The sequence below is a fragment of the Brachionichthys hirsutus genome, chromosome 19 (genome assembly GCF_040956055.1).
Source record: "Brachionichthys hirsutus isolate HB-005 chromosome 19, CSIRO-AGI_Bhir_v1, whole genome shotgun sequence".
NCBI classification, from domain to species: Eukaryota; Metazoa; Chordata; class Actinopteri; order Lophiiformes; family Brachionichthyidae; genus Brachionichthys; species Brachionichthys hirsutus.
Window position 1 is genome coordinate 294508 of NC_090915.1, and position 14350 is coordinate 308857.

Below are 14350 nucleotides of genomic sequence, written 5' to 3' on the forward strand. Positions count from 1 at the left end.
AGTCCTCATAGATCTGCTAGACGAGCTGACCTTCCTGGGACCTGAATCATGTAGTGCTCTGGTCTAAGCGTCCTAAACAGACACCCTGGTGATCATTGTGCGTGGCCGCGGTGGCGATAGAAGCAGAAATTAGGCTGGAGTCAAATCCCACCATCCTCACGTGACCTGCTGTAAAGAAATATGACACTAAATCCTTTTTAAATTCTGACCAATCACAGCGTCCCATCTTTCACATTGCGTGTGCTGTAAACTGATTAGTTAGGAGGAACCATCTCCCTCATTTGATACCATCAGAATAAAATGAGCACACACGACTTCCATCCCACCTTCTCATGTCTGTGTCCTTATCAGGTGCCTCTCATTGTCGTTCCGTTTCAGATGCAGCTTCATCTGGTTGCTGACATGTCGTCGTGCTGCGTTGCCTTCAGTGTTGGGTGTTAAAGTGTCGCCGCCTAGCAGGAATACGTCTGCAGCACCTTTTGGTTTACAGGTGATTGTTCAAGCAGTGCTTTTATAATGTGCACGAGTAACACGCTTTAGAAGTTCATCCAAACGCAGGTATGGGGTGAAAGCTGTTAGAACTTCTGCACAAATGAGGCGCTTCATGTGCTTGGTCGCAGCCCCGTCTTGAGAAACCATATTGACTTGTTTCACAGGTTTTAGTGCATTTAAGTTCCGTTCTTTGAATTTTTCAAACACTTGGAAACAACAGAAACAGATGAAAATGACATATCAACGCGTACCATATCGTGTACTCAGTCAATTAGACTTTGCGGGGGGTCGTCCACTTGGTTCCGAGGGTTTTGTCGTAAGTCGGCCCGTGTTAAATTACCGTAAGTATATTATTCTGTTTCATGATCCTGTAAATGAGGATTAGAAAGAGACTCTTTCCTCTCGGCAGGCATCGTGGGTGAGACCGCAGAAACTTTCTGTTGAAATCCGCATAGGTTGTAACTAGAAGGCGCCCTACATAGCAGCAAACCGCTCCAGAAGTCATCTCAGTATTCCACTTTCCTTCAAGCATACTCTGTAATGTAACCCCCCCCCCCCCCCATGAGCCAACTATAGGCAATAGTCAAAACTGCCTTTTACGAGCAGAACCCTCGGGAAGTACCCCGGTTCTAGGCAGGACAGTTCTGTTCTAGGCACCGCCAACTGGTGAAGAATGTAAGTCAAAGAATCTCTGTCTTGTGTCTCCGATCTGGTCTCCACCAGTTCCTGAGAAATAGATCTGGCGTGGTACCTGCTAAACATCGGCCTTTCTTCACTTCCTCTGCCATTGGTCGCCAGTGGGCATGGGTTCATTCGGGCTGCTCGGCTGGAGCAGGATGATGTGGTGGAGCTGTAGAGTATTTGATTACAGCAGCAAGAAGCACAACCACAAACGACTACCGATGAGACGACTTCAGATTTTGTTTTCAGGGGACGTCTCGTACTGACACAGAAGCACAGAGAAAAGTTGGGCTGCGATGAGCAAATGTTCAGAGTCCTCAAATTATTCACATTTAATCAGTATTCACAACTATTGTTTAGGCATAATGAGTATTTGTCCACTTATTTTTGACTATGTGGAGTAGTAATGCAGTTCTACTGCCACAAGATAACAGTAATACACTCAGAAACTATCAAAGATCAAACGTGTCCTTTAACATGCCTCTCGCAGCACAACACTAAAATCCGATTGATTGCCAAGTATCTGTTGTTGATGGAAGAGACAACAAAGTGCAGCAATAAAAGCGACAGGCCTTTGATAAAGGTGTCTACAAGCGATTAAAGTGATCCCTTGTTCCGTCCTACACCCATGCACACTGTCCCACGCCACAAAGGGCAGATCCTAAGCGTTAGCGTTAGCGTTAGCGTTAGCCGTAAACTAAACTTTCAAAGTTTGTTCCACGTGAAAGAATTCCTGTGAGGAACAAATGAATGGACGTCAGCGGCTTCTCTGAATGAACTTTCACAGACTCTAATCTCAGACGTTTACTTTTAAACAAGAACGGATTTACGGAAAATAACCATGTCTTTAAGGACCATGTTTTTGTTCTTCTGTTCATTCAACCAAAGTTTTCTCTGGCTTTAATGGGAAAACTACACCCTAACCCATTGTCATTCTACAGCGTGTATTTGTATACAGCGTAAATTTGTATTTGTATACTATCAAACCTACCGGCGAACGTGCCTGCTGGTCGAAGAGGCAGCCGGAAAAGCCTCAACCGTCCGAGACATGAAAGGTTGATGTCAGAGGTTGATTTGTTTGCTTTTTCTGCACAACGACGCGTCAGGACGGAGTGAATGCTGCATTGTTTTGTGATGCGCGGCTGAATCTTAACCGTTGGCTTGATTTCTGGTTTCCGACCATCTCAGTCCCACTGCAGCGACCTGTTACTTGAAAAATGACATCAGGACTTTGACAAAAAAGATTTTTAGCATGTCGGTTAAAATTATTTGATGATAGAGTTTATTTTTTGCATAACCATGAAAGCAAATTGTTTCTTTCAATACTATGTACTTTAATCTTTTATTAGTTTATTCTTGAATTTCTTGCAGAATGTATTGAACTTGGAATGATGCTGAATCTAATCATATTATATATTTTGAGATCATTCTATGAAGTGTAATATAGAAACATACTATAGTGTAGGTTAACACACTTGAAATATAATATATATATATATATGCTGTATTTATTTGATAATTTCATTGTTAAATAAATGAAAGGATCTATTTGAAGGGAATCTTTGTTGCGCTGTCTTGTCCCTCATTTCCAGAGCCAGAGATTTGAACGATGAATTGTCGGGGAGTGGATGAGTTACAGGTGTGTAAAAATTAGCCCTTTATTTACATTTTTATTTTTTACAATTTCAACACATCAAACTCCAATGTGAAGTTGCAGCAACACTCATCTTTAAGTGAATTTCTCAATTTGTTTCAAACACAAACTGCTCATTTTGTCCTTTTACATAAAATGTAAACTAATGAAGATATTATCCAAACCTACAATAGAGAAAAATGAACTTTTCATGTTGTGTGTTTCCGTGTTAACAGTCATAAGGATGTAGGTCAGCCTGTATGTAGACCGAGGTCAGATGGCGTGCGCCGGTGGGGGGTGGCCTCTGACCCCTGACCCTTTTAGCCTCACTGCTCCCTTTAACAAAGAACATCTGGATGGGTCAACAACAACAACAACAACAACAGCTGGATTTAAAAAAAGCCAAATCTCACAGATACATTTGAATAAATTCATTCAGAAAAACAAAATATCAAGTATTTTGTTTTTACTGAATGGCTAAATCAAGTATAAATAAAATACTCAAATGAGGTAGAGATTTATATTTTTTACATATTTATTTATGTATTATATGTATGTTGTATAATAGTTACTGCTACTTAATTACTGAATAGTGTGAGAGACAAAGTATTTCAGTAACAAGTTTGAATGAATAAACAGAAAAGCAACGTAAACAACAACTAAAATGTCATCACATTGTTCGGACTGACTAAAATGGAAACCTTGATGAATGCCTGCAGGAATGATGAAGTGTAAAATAAAACCAGACGATGGATAGAACATGGACGTATGGGAGAATAAAATCGGGAAATAAGATAATAAAAGATAAATAAAGAACATATATAAGCAAAACACTTACGGCGAAAGAGCATTTGTTACGACCGTGGGATTTGGTGATGAAGATGATGAATATATTTATTAGATAGAATGTTAGAGTACAAGTACAGTCACACAGTAGCATGTATTACAGTACAAGTACAGTCAAACATCCTGTCTAAGAGGAGCATTTCAAAAAAGCCCTTGCGGTCTTGTTTCCGTTGAAAGTCCTTCGTACATAAATCATCCACAATTAACAATACAAATTTAACAATACAAATAAAAATAAAACCAATATTAAATTAAATTACTCAATTGATTCAACGTAATATTAGAAAAACAAAAATAAAATGATTTTACACCGCCAGTGCAAACTAACAAATAATCTAAAATAAATTACACCACTGATGCAAAATGACAATGATTGACAATAAATAACTTACATAAATTACAATAAATTAGTAAAGCAATTAATATCTGCAACGTAGGTGGACAAAAAAAAGGAGGGGGGGTTTGATCCGGAGAGAGTCGTGATGACTATCTCCGTTTCTGTCCCCCTAAAAGGTGTATTTTTAGGGTCGTTTTGAAGGAGGCCAAAGAGGTGCATGTTTTGAGGGCAGGAGTCAAACAGTTCCACCCTTAGGGGGCAGTATTGTAAAAAGATGATTTACCCATGTTAGTCCTATAGGAGGGGGTAATCAGGTTGTTGTTTGAGCTCCCTCTAGTGTTGTGGCTGTGGAGGTGTTTATTCAGGTATGCAGGGATTGAGGGGACTGAGGGCAGAGCTGCATTGACTATTTTAAATGCCAATCCCATTTTGAGTTGTTTAACCCTGTCTTCTACCCTGAGCCATTTTAGGCTAGCAAAATGTCCAGGAAGAAGGTGGGTCATGGGCCCCAGATTGAGGAGTAGCCGAATCAGTTTGTTTTGGGAGGTTTGGAGCCTGGTTTTCAGGGACACTTTGATGTTTGAATACCAGGAGGTGCTAGCATAGTCAAAGAGGGGCTGAACGAGGGCTGCAGCAAGCGTCCGGAGACAAAAGCAGACATTCTGCCCAAAACTCTTGTTCTCTGATTGACTTTTTTGATCACCTTAGTTGCCATACTATCACCAGACAGGTATTTGTCAAGAACACAGCCCAAATAGGTAATCTCTTCTTTGCTGGAGATTACTGTATTATCGACTGTGACCTTGAAATCATTAACATTTATCTCACGTAGAGAGTGTTTAGACCCAAAAAGAATCGATTCGGTTTTACCAAGATGTAGTGACAGTTTGTTATCAGTAAGCCAAGTACGGATTCTGGTGACCTCAGAGCTGAGAGCTTCCTCAACCTGCACTTTGTCCTCTCCCGAAATCAGGAGTGCTGAGTCATCAGCAAACAGGAACAATTTGCAGTTACAGGCAGCACTCATGTCGTTAATGTATAGGAGGAACAGTAACGGCCCTAGAATGCTGCCTTGAGGAACCCCACAGCTTACCGGGAGGGACGAGGACAAGGTTCCGTTTATGTCCACCATTTGTTCTCGTCCCTCAAGGTACGATTTCATCCAGTTTACTGATGTGCTATCAAAACCAATCGCCCCTAGTTTATTCAATAGGATTGAAGGGTTAACGGTGTCAAAGGCCTTCTGGAGGTCCAGCATGACCATGCCGCAGTACTTGCCCGAGTCTACTTCATGCTTAATGTAGTCGGTCAGATATATGAGGCACGTGTCAGTGGAGTGGGATGTTCTGAAGCCCGATTGGAATTCAAAGAGCAGGCTATGCTCGGCGAGGTAGCGGTTGATTTGCTCCTGGATTATTCTCTCCATAACCTTTGAGATGGAACAAAGGATGGAAACAGGGCGGTAGTTGCCAGGTTCTAATTTGTTTCCTTTTTTATACAGAGGGATAACCCGCGCCGTCTTGAATTCCTGTGGGACGTGGCACTGATTGATGGATACATTTATCAGATGGGTTACCACGGGGGCGATAGAGACAGCTGCGTCTCTGAGGAACCGGGTGGGTATGTGGTCGAGGCCTGTGGCCTTGTTAGGTCGAAGGGCAATTAGTTGTTTTAGCACATCAACGGTATTTACAGGTGTGAAAGAGAAAGTGTCCTTTTTAGCACCTAGCTTCTCATAGTGAGTTTGGATGTGGTCAGAACCATACAGACCTGAATGTGGGGGGAGTTTGCTGACCAACAGGGGGCAATAGTGGTGAAAAAGCTGTTAAAACAATTAGCTAGCACCAGCCTGTCGGTCTGGAGCGAACCACTTGAGTTAATGCAGATATTTCTGGTTTTTGTTTGGAGTCTGTTGCTGCAGCCTAATTGTTTTAGGGCCTCCCACAGTTTTTGTGGGTTGCTTTTGTTTGCCTCAATGTTCTCATTTAAGAAATTCTTTTTGGCATTTTTTATCATTTTGTTAACCTCATTGCGTAGTTTTCTGCTTTTTTCAAGTAGTTCCTCGTTGTTGGTTTTTCTGTAGTCAGAGTAACATTTGTTTCTGAGCTTGATGGCATTCAATATTTCCCCCTTCATCCAAGGTTCTGTACGGGTTCTGACCCGAACAGCTCTTATGGGTGCTATCTTCTCAATTACAGACAGAAATGCAGATTTAAAGGAAGACCAGGTCCCCTCCGACAGAGGCGGAGTTTAACGCATCAGACCAATCAGTTTCCTCCAGCGCTGTTGTTAGAGCTTCTGGGGAGTAATGCTTCATGGTTCTGCAGTTTATTGTGGTGTGACAATGGGCTGCAGGTCTATGAATTTTTCGAGTGCAGAAGATCATGTTGTGATCACTTAGATTGCACTCGATGACACCACTGTTTTTGATTCTAGATTTGTCCGATGTCAGGATTAGGTCTATGATGGTTCTAGAGGTGGTGCTTACCCTTGTAAAGCACCACTTACATATGAAAGCTTGATTTTGTTGTTTGTTCTTTTGGTGTTATAAAATAGAAAATTGTACAAAATTGGCATTTTAAAAACTTGCTGGAGAACAAATACAACAAGTGACGAGAATGGCCGAAGTTACATTTACAAAAATGAAGTACTGTTCGGGTTTGTTGAGGCGTACGACCTTTACATTCACTGCAACAATCACTTAAACTATCAACGATCATTTAAAGTCAAATACCAACCAAAATATGATTTTATATTGAGAAATTTTAATTTTGTCGCAAATTAAAAAAACAAACAAAATTTTTATGTATAGAAGTATAAATGAAGCTATCACAGACACTATTATTTGGAGACAATTACTTTCTATGGAAAGGATTAACCCGAACCAAGTAACTAAAAAGTAAAAATGCTGCTAAGCTGCTGTCGTCTTTGATTCGTCCACAGCGGACGCCTCGATTATTAATGCTGTTTTTCTTGTTCTTCTCTTTGATCAGAAGTGTAAAAACTCAGAAGCCCTTAGTCGGCAGCCATCGCCCTGATTGTCAGTCGTCTTCAGGCAAGGAGGAAATCAATAAATCAAACTTTATGATTAAAAGAGCAGCAGGCCAGAGGACATGAAATAATCCTGCCCTCTGCCGCAGTCATGACGTTAATAAACGATGATTCTGGGCTGTGATTTGGGGAATTCTGTGTCAACAAGCTGCACGATGAAGCATAACAGAGTGACAGAATTATGAAGCCCTCACTGGGCGCAGGAAGCTGTTTGAAGCTAAGCGTTCCTGCTGCCCTGAGATCTGCCCCAAAACGCACGGCATCGTTTCAGACCGCTCGATGGCCGCATTCCTGATCTGTGAACGAGAAGGAAGCGAGTGGATATGAAGCAGGATCACAGCAGAGGGGCTGCGGCAATTTAAGAATATTAGTCGATCAATAGTAGAACATTTTTTATTATAATTTCATGACAAACATGAAATGTGTCGAAGTGTTCACACCTTGGAATGAAATTGACCTGAAACTAATCAATATGCTGTAAAGAATATACTGTAGAAAAATATGTAACGTAAAATACTTCATTATCATAGTTTGGCTTAAAACAGGTCATAAACTAGAAAAGCACCCAGAGAGCACAGACCTCCCCCAAGCAGCTCGTTCCCCTCCCAACTGGATCCACACCGTCCACATCTGTGGTGTGATTTATTGTAAGTTTGCATCTGTGGTGTACATTTTTTTTACATTTTTTTTATTTTTCTAATGTAATTTTGCATCAATTGAGTAATTTAATATTAGTTTTATTTTTATTTGTAATGTAATACATGCTACTGTTTGACTGTACTTGTACTGTAATACATGCCACTGTGTGACTGTACTTGTACTGTAATACATGCTACTGTGTGACTGTACTTGTACTGTAATACATACTACTGTGTGACTGTACTTGTACTGTAATACATGCTACTGTTTGACTGTACTTGTACTGTAATACATACTATTGTTGACTGTACTTGTACTGTAATACATGCTACTGTTTGACTCTACTTGTACTGTAATACATGCTACTGTGTGACTGTACTTGTACTGTAATACATGCTACTGTGTGACTGTACTTGCACTGTAATACATACTACTGTGTGACTGTACTTGTACTGTAATACATGCTACTGTTTGACTGTACTTGTACTGTAATACATACTATTGTTGACTGTACTTGTACTGTAATACATGCTACTGTTTGACTCTACTTGTACTGTAATACATGCTACTGTGTGACTGTACTTGTACTGTAATACATGCTACTGTTTGACTGTACTTGTACTGTAATACATGCTATTGTTGACTGTACTTGTACTGTAATACATGCTACTGTTTGACTCTACTTGTACTGTAATACATGCTACTGTGTGACTGTACTTGTACTGTAATACATGCTACTGTGTGACTGTACTTGTACTGTAATACATGCTACTGTTTGACTCTACTTGTACTGTAATACATGCTATTGTGTGACTGTACTTGTACTGTAATACATGCTACTGTTTGACTGTACTTGTACTGTAATACATACTATTGTTGACTGTACTTGTACTGTAATACATGCTACTGTTTGACTCTACTTGTACTGTAATACATGCTACTGTGTGACTGTACTTGTACTGTAATACATGCTACTGTGTGACTGTACTTGTACTGTAATACATGCTACTGTTTGACTGTACTTGTACTGTAATACATGCTATTGTGTGACTGTACTTGTACTGTAATACATGCTACTGTGTGACTGTACTTGTACTGTAATACATGCTATTGTGTGACTGTACTTGTACTGTAATACATGCTACTGTGTGACTGTACTTGTACTGTAATACATGCTACTGTTTGACTCTACTTGTACTGTAATACATGCTACTGTGTGACTGTACTTGTACTGTAATACATGCTACTGTTTAACTGTACTTGTACTGTAATACATACTATTGTTGACTGTACTTGTACTGTAATACATGCTACTGTTTGACTGTACTTGTACTGTAATACATGCTACTGTTTAACTGTACTTGTACTGTAATACATACTACTGTTTGACTGTACTTGTACTGTAATACATACTACTGTTTGACTGTACTTGTACTGTAATACATGCTACTGTACTTGTACTGTAATACATGCTACTGTGTGACTGTATTTGTACTGTAATACATGCTACTGTGTGACTGTATTTGTACTGTAATACATGCTACTGTTTAACTGTACTTGTACTGTAATACATGCTACTGTGTGACTGTACTTGTACTGTAATACATGCTACTGTGTGACTGTACTTGTACTGTAATACATGCTACTGTGTGACTGTATTTGTACTGTAATACATGCTACTGTTTAACTGTACTTGTACTGTAATACATGCTACTGTGTGACTGTACTTGTACTGTAATACATGCTACTGTGTGACTGTACTTGTACTCTAACATTCTATCTAATACATATATTCATCATCATCATGGTGATCTGGATCAGCACCAGAAGGTTCTAGATTGTTCTTGGTATCTTTATACACAAACCATGAAAAGTAGATGTGAATCAGAGTTGATGTGTATTCCATAAATGGATTTTAATATCAGGAACAGGACTGTACCAAGTCAATCACAGGGGAGTTTATGGCACACAAATGTTTGTGTGACTGACCTCAAATGTGCAGCAAAGTTCTGTCTGGTGTTTATTTCTAATTATTATTATTTCTTGCATTTGCTTGCTCCGTAGCCGTAACACTTCATCCATTGAGTTCCGTCTGTTTGTTCTATCCTTTCTTATCTTTAGGGTTCAGGGTGCAGTTTAAATCAAAGCTGGTGAAGAACGTCGTCTTCCGCTTTAGAAACGCCTTTTATAATCAAAAACAAATACCTTAAAGTTGTAATATCTGTTAGTTCAGAAATACTCTTTTTATGAAAAAAAATGTCAGATGACAAAAATCACAGCATTTACAGTTTAGCTGAAATTGTAACTATAGATTTTATCCTGGAAAAGGTTTCCAAACATTTATATTAGATATTTAATAATTATGGTTAAAGATTTTGTATTTTCTCATTTGGATATTTTATTTAAAAACATAAATAAAATGAGGCCACCAACTTTAATGAGAGATGCTATTTCCCATTTGGCTGGCCGGCTGGTTGTCCGGCCGGCTGGTTGGCTGGCTGGCTGGCTGGCTGGCTGGCTGGCCGGCTGGTTGTCCGGCCGGCTGGTTGGCTGGCTGGCTGGCTGGCCGACTGGCTGGCTGGCCGGCTGGCTGGCTGGCTGACTGGCTGGCTGGCTGGCTGGCCGGCTGGTTGGCTGGTTGGCTGGCTGGCTGGTTGGCTGGCCGGCCGGCTGGCTGGCTGGCTGGCTGGTTGGCTGGTTGGCTGGCCGACTGGCAGGCTGGCTGGCCGGCTGGCCGACTGGCAGGCTGGTTGGCAGGCTGGCTGGTTGGCTGGCTGGCCGACTGGCCGGCCGGCTGGTTGGCTGGCTGGCTGGCTGGCTGGCCGACTGGCTGGCTGGCTGGCTGGCTGGCTGGCCGACTGGCCGGCCGGCCGGCCGGCTGGCTGGCTGGCTGACTGGCTGGCTGGCTGGCTGGCCGGCTGGTTGGCTGGTTGGCTGGCTGGCTGGTTGGCTGGCCGGCCGGCTGGTTGGCCGGCTGGCTGGCTGGTTGGCTGGTTGGCTGGCCGACTGGCAGGCTGGCTGGCCGGCTGGCCGACTGGCAGGCTGGTTGGCAGGCTGGCTGGTTGGCTGTCTGGCCGACTGGCCGGCCGGCTGGCTGGCTGGCTGACTGGCTGGCTGGCTGGCTGGCTGGCTGGCTGGCTGGCTGGCTGGTTGGCTGGTTGGCTGGCTGGCTGGCTGGTTGGCTGGCTGGCTGGCTGGCTGGCCGACTGGCCGGCCGGCCGGCCGGCTGGCTGGCTGGCTGACTGGCTGGCTGGCTGGCTGGCCGGCTGGTTGGCTGGTTGGCTGGCTGGCTGGTTGGCTGGCCGGCCGGCTGGCTGGCTGGCTGGCTGGTTGGCTGGTTGGCTGGCCGACTGGCAGGCTGGCTGGCCGGCTGGCCGACTGGCAGGCTGGTTGGCAGGCTGGCTGGTTGGCTGGCTGGCCGACTGGCCGGCCGGCTGGTTGGCTGGCTGGCTGGCTGGCTGGCTGGCCGACTGGCTGGCTGGCTGGCTGGCTGGCTGGCCGACTGGCCGGCCGGCCGGCCGGCTGGCTGGCTGGCTGACTGGCTGGCTGGCTGGCTGGCTGGCTGGCTGGCCGGCTGGTTGGCTGGTTGGCTGGCTGGCTGGTTGGCTGGCCGGCCGGCTGGTTGGCCGGCTGGCTGGCTGGTTGGCTGGTTGGCTGGCCGACTGGCAGGCTGGCTGGCCGGCTGGCCGACTGGCAGGCTGGTTGGCAGGCTGGCTGGTTGGCTGTCTGGCCGACTGGCCGGCCGGCTGGCTGGCTGGCTGACTGGCTGGCTGGCTGGCTGGCTGGCTGGCTGGCTGGCTGGTTGGCTGGTTGGCTGGCTGGCTGGCTGGTTGGCTGGCTGGTTGGCTGGCCGGCTGGCTGGCTGGCCGATTGGTTGGCTGGCCGGCTGGCTGGCTGGCTGGTTGGCTGGTTGGCTGGTTGGCTGGCCGACTGGCAGGCTGGCTGGCTGGCTGGCCGACTGGTTGGCTGGCCGACTGGCAGGCTGGCTGGCTGGCTGGCCGACTGGCAGGCTGGTTGGCAGGCTGGCTGGTTGGCTGGCTGTCTGGCTGGCTGGCCGGCTGCTGGCTGGCTGGCTGGCCGACTGGCGGGCCGGCTGGCTGGCTGGCTGGCTGGCCGACTGGCAGGCTGGCTGGCTGGCTGGCCGATTGGTTGGCTGGCCGGCTGGCTGGCTGGTTGGCTGGCTGGCTGGCTGGCTGGCCGGCTGGCTGGCAGGCTGGCTGGCTGGCTGGCTGGTTGGCAGGCTGGCTGGCTGGCCGGCTGGTTGGCTGGCCGACTGGCAGGCTGGCTGGCTGGCTGGCTGGCTGGTTGGCAGGCTGGCTGGCTGGCCGGCTGGTTGGCTGGTTGGCAGGCTGGCTGGCCGGCTGGATGGCTGGCTGGCTGGCCGACTGGCTGGCTGGCTGGTTGGCCGGCTGGCTGGCTGGTTGGCCGGCCGGCCGGCCGGCCGGCCGGCTGGCTGGCTGGCTGACTGGCTGGCCGGCCGGCTGGCCTCCCGATCACTGACCTGCTTCTCTGAGAGGAAGGATCACTGAGCTGCTTCTCTGAGAGGAAGCTGAGCTCTCGTGGAAATTGATCACCTGCATTGATCTGAATTAGCCGGAGCTGCTTCTGTGGCCATGTTTCCTCAGAAAGTACTAGTATTAATATACAATATAAAAAAACTTTAATTAGAGATGATTATTGTGAATGACTGAATAAAAAATACAGATTGAAATTCTGATTTAAAAGCGTTGATTGCCGTTTCTGTTTCTTTCTTACCCCCACTTGCTTTTGGCAGCGGAGGGGGGGGGGGGGGGGGGGGGGTTCTTATTCTCTTTAATTTTCACATTATTTTAACTCTTGACATTTCGTGATTCCTGACTGTCTTGTATTTAAATGTTGTAGAGGAATCGTAAACTGGTTATTTAAGAAGGCCTTTGTTAAGGAAATTGTTTTGGGGGGAGGGGGGTGAATGGATGAAACCAGCTGGGGGCGGGGGGGGGGGGGGGGCGGGGATATTACACGTTCACCTTCAATACATTTTCAGTATTATACAATCTAACTTCAGTATTTTCTATTAGTGCAGGATCAATGCTTTGTGTAAAATTCACAGAAAACAGAATTGATCAAATGATGACTATATGAAAACAGAATACGTGTAAAAAATATTTTCTTTATATAATAATATTGTGAGGAGTACAAGTGGATGAACGGCTCAGTATTGATGAAACCCTGATGCTGATGAATAATCAATTATTTGCGCTTATCAGGCTCCATCAGTTTTCTGCTTTCTGTCCTACTGCTTCAGGCTAGTTTTATTTAACATGACACATTTCATACTTTTTTGCTCCATAAATGTTATTGTCTAAATAATTAAAGGAAGTGAATGTTGATTCCTAAGAATTCTACATAATTTGACTGGCCGACTGGCTGGCTGGCTGGCTGGCTGGCTGGCCGGCTGAATTCCTGTATTTATTGTCAAATTGTGAGCTTTGGTTGCATCGTAATGGATTTAAAAATTGCATTTCATGTATCAAACAAAGTCAATTAAAGTGTAGCTTTGTTCATTCATTCTGTTGCCGGGAGTTTAGCAGCAGCTCCTAATATTCAGATTGATTTAGAGTTGGAAACACGGCGCTAATGGCGGGCGGCCGCATTTGAATACAGCGGGTCGGCTCTGCACGCGGCCATTGTGCTTCTATTAAAAGCCGATTACACGGGCAACAGAGCCCCAACAAAAGAGGCAGCAGGTCCCAAAAGAGAATAAAGGAGGAAGAGAAGAAGAATGAAAAGAGGAGAAGGTGGAAGATGAATAGAAGAAAGAGGGACGATGTTGGACGTGTGCCTCATAATAGGTTTCTCCCAAATGGCTGTTATTATCATATTACAGTTACACAATGGGCGTGTGTGTGTGTGTGTGTGCGTGCCTTCTCCTATTTAACCCCTATCGTTGTATATTAATACTAATAATAATGGATAATATTACTCCACATTTGATTTCTAGGTATTTATTTCTACCTCTTAATTACACAATTGCACTTCTCATTTTATACTAGATATGAATACATGGTGGCGTAGTGGTTAGCACTGTCACATCACAGCAAGAAGGTAGCAGGATTGAATCCCACCTCTGAGGAGTTTGTATGTGCTCCAGTGTCTGCGTGGCGCCCCCCCCCCCCCCTCCCCCATTTCGGTGAACAGTTTACTCTACATTGTCTGTAGTGTGTGTGTGTGTGAGTGGTAGTTTTGTCTCTGTGGGCCCCCCCCTCCAATGTGCTGGCGACGCATCCGGGGTGTGCCCCGCCTCTTGCCAACGGCAAGCTGGGATAGGCTCCAGCGACTCCTGTGACCCGCAAAGTGGAAAAGCAGAAGAAAATTGATGAAAGAAGAAAGGAATGCTGAGTCATGACATTTATTATTATTATTATTATTATTATTATGTGTCTGTCAGTAACAATTATTTGATCTTAAATCTTTGAGATGTCGACATGTCTTTGAATTTCCTGTATGTCGACCCTGTTTTATTTCTGTTTACTAATTATGTTATGCTCTATTTTTAAATAAATATAGTAAATACTAAATTGAAATGAATAAAATCCTCACTAGATATTTACATAATATCTCCAAACATTTACATTTATTGACATAATTAAATGCATGTCTGTAAATGATTTTAGGCTCTGTACACAACGCAA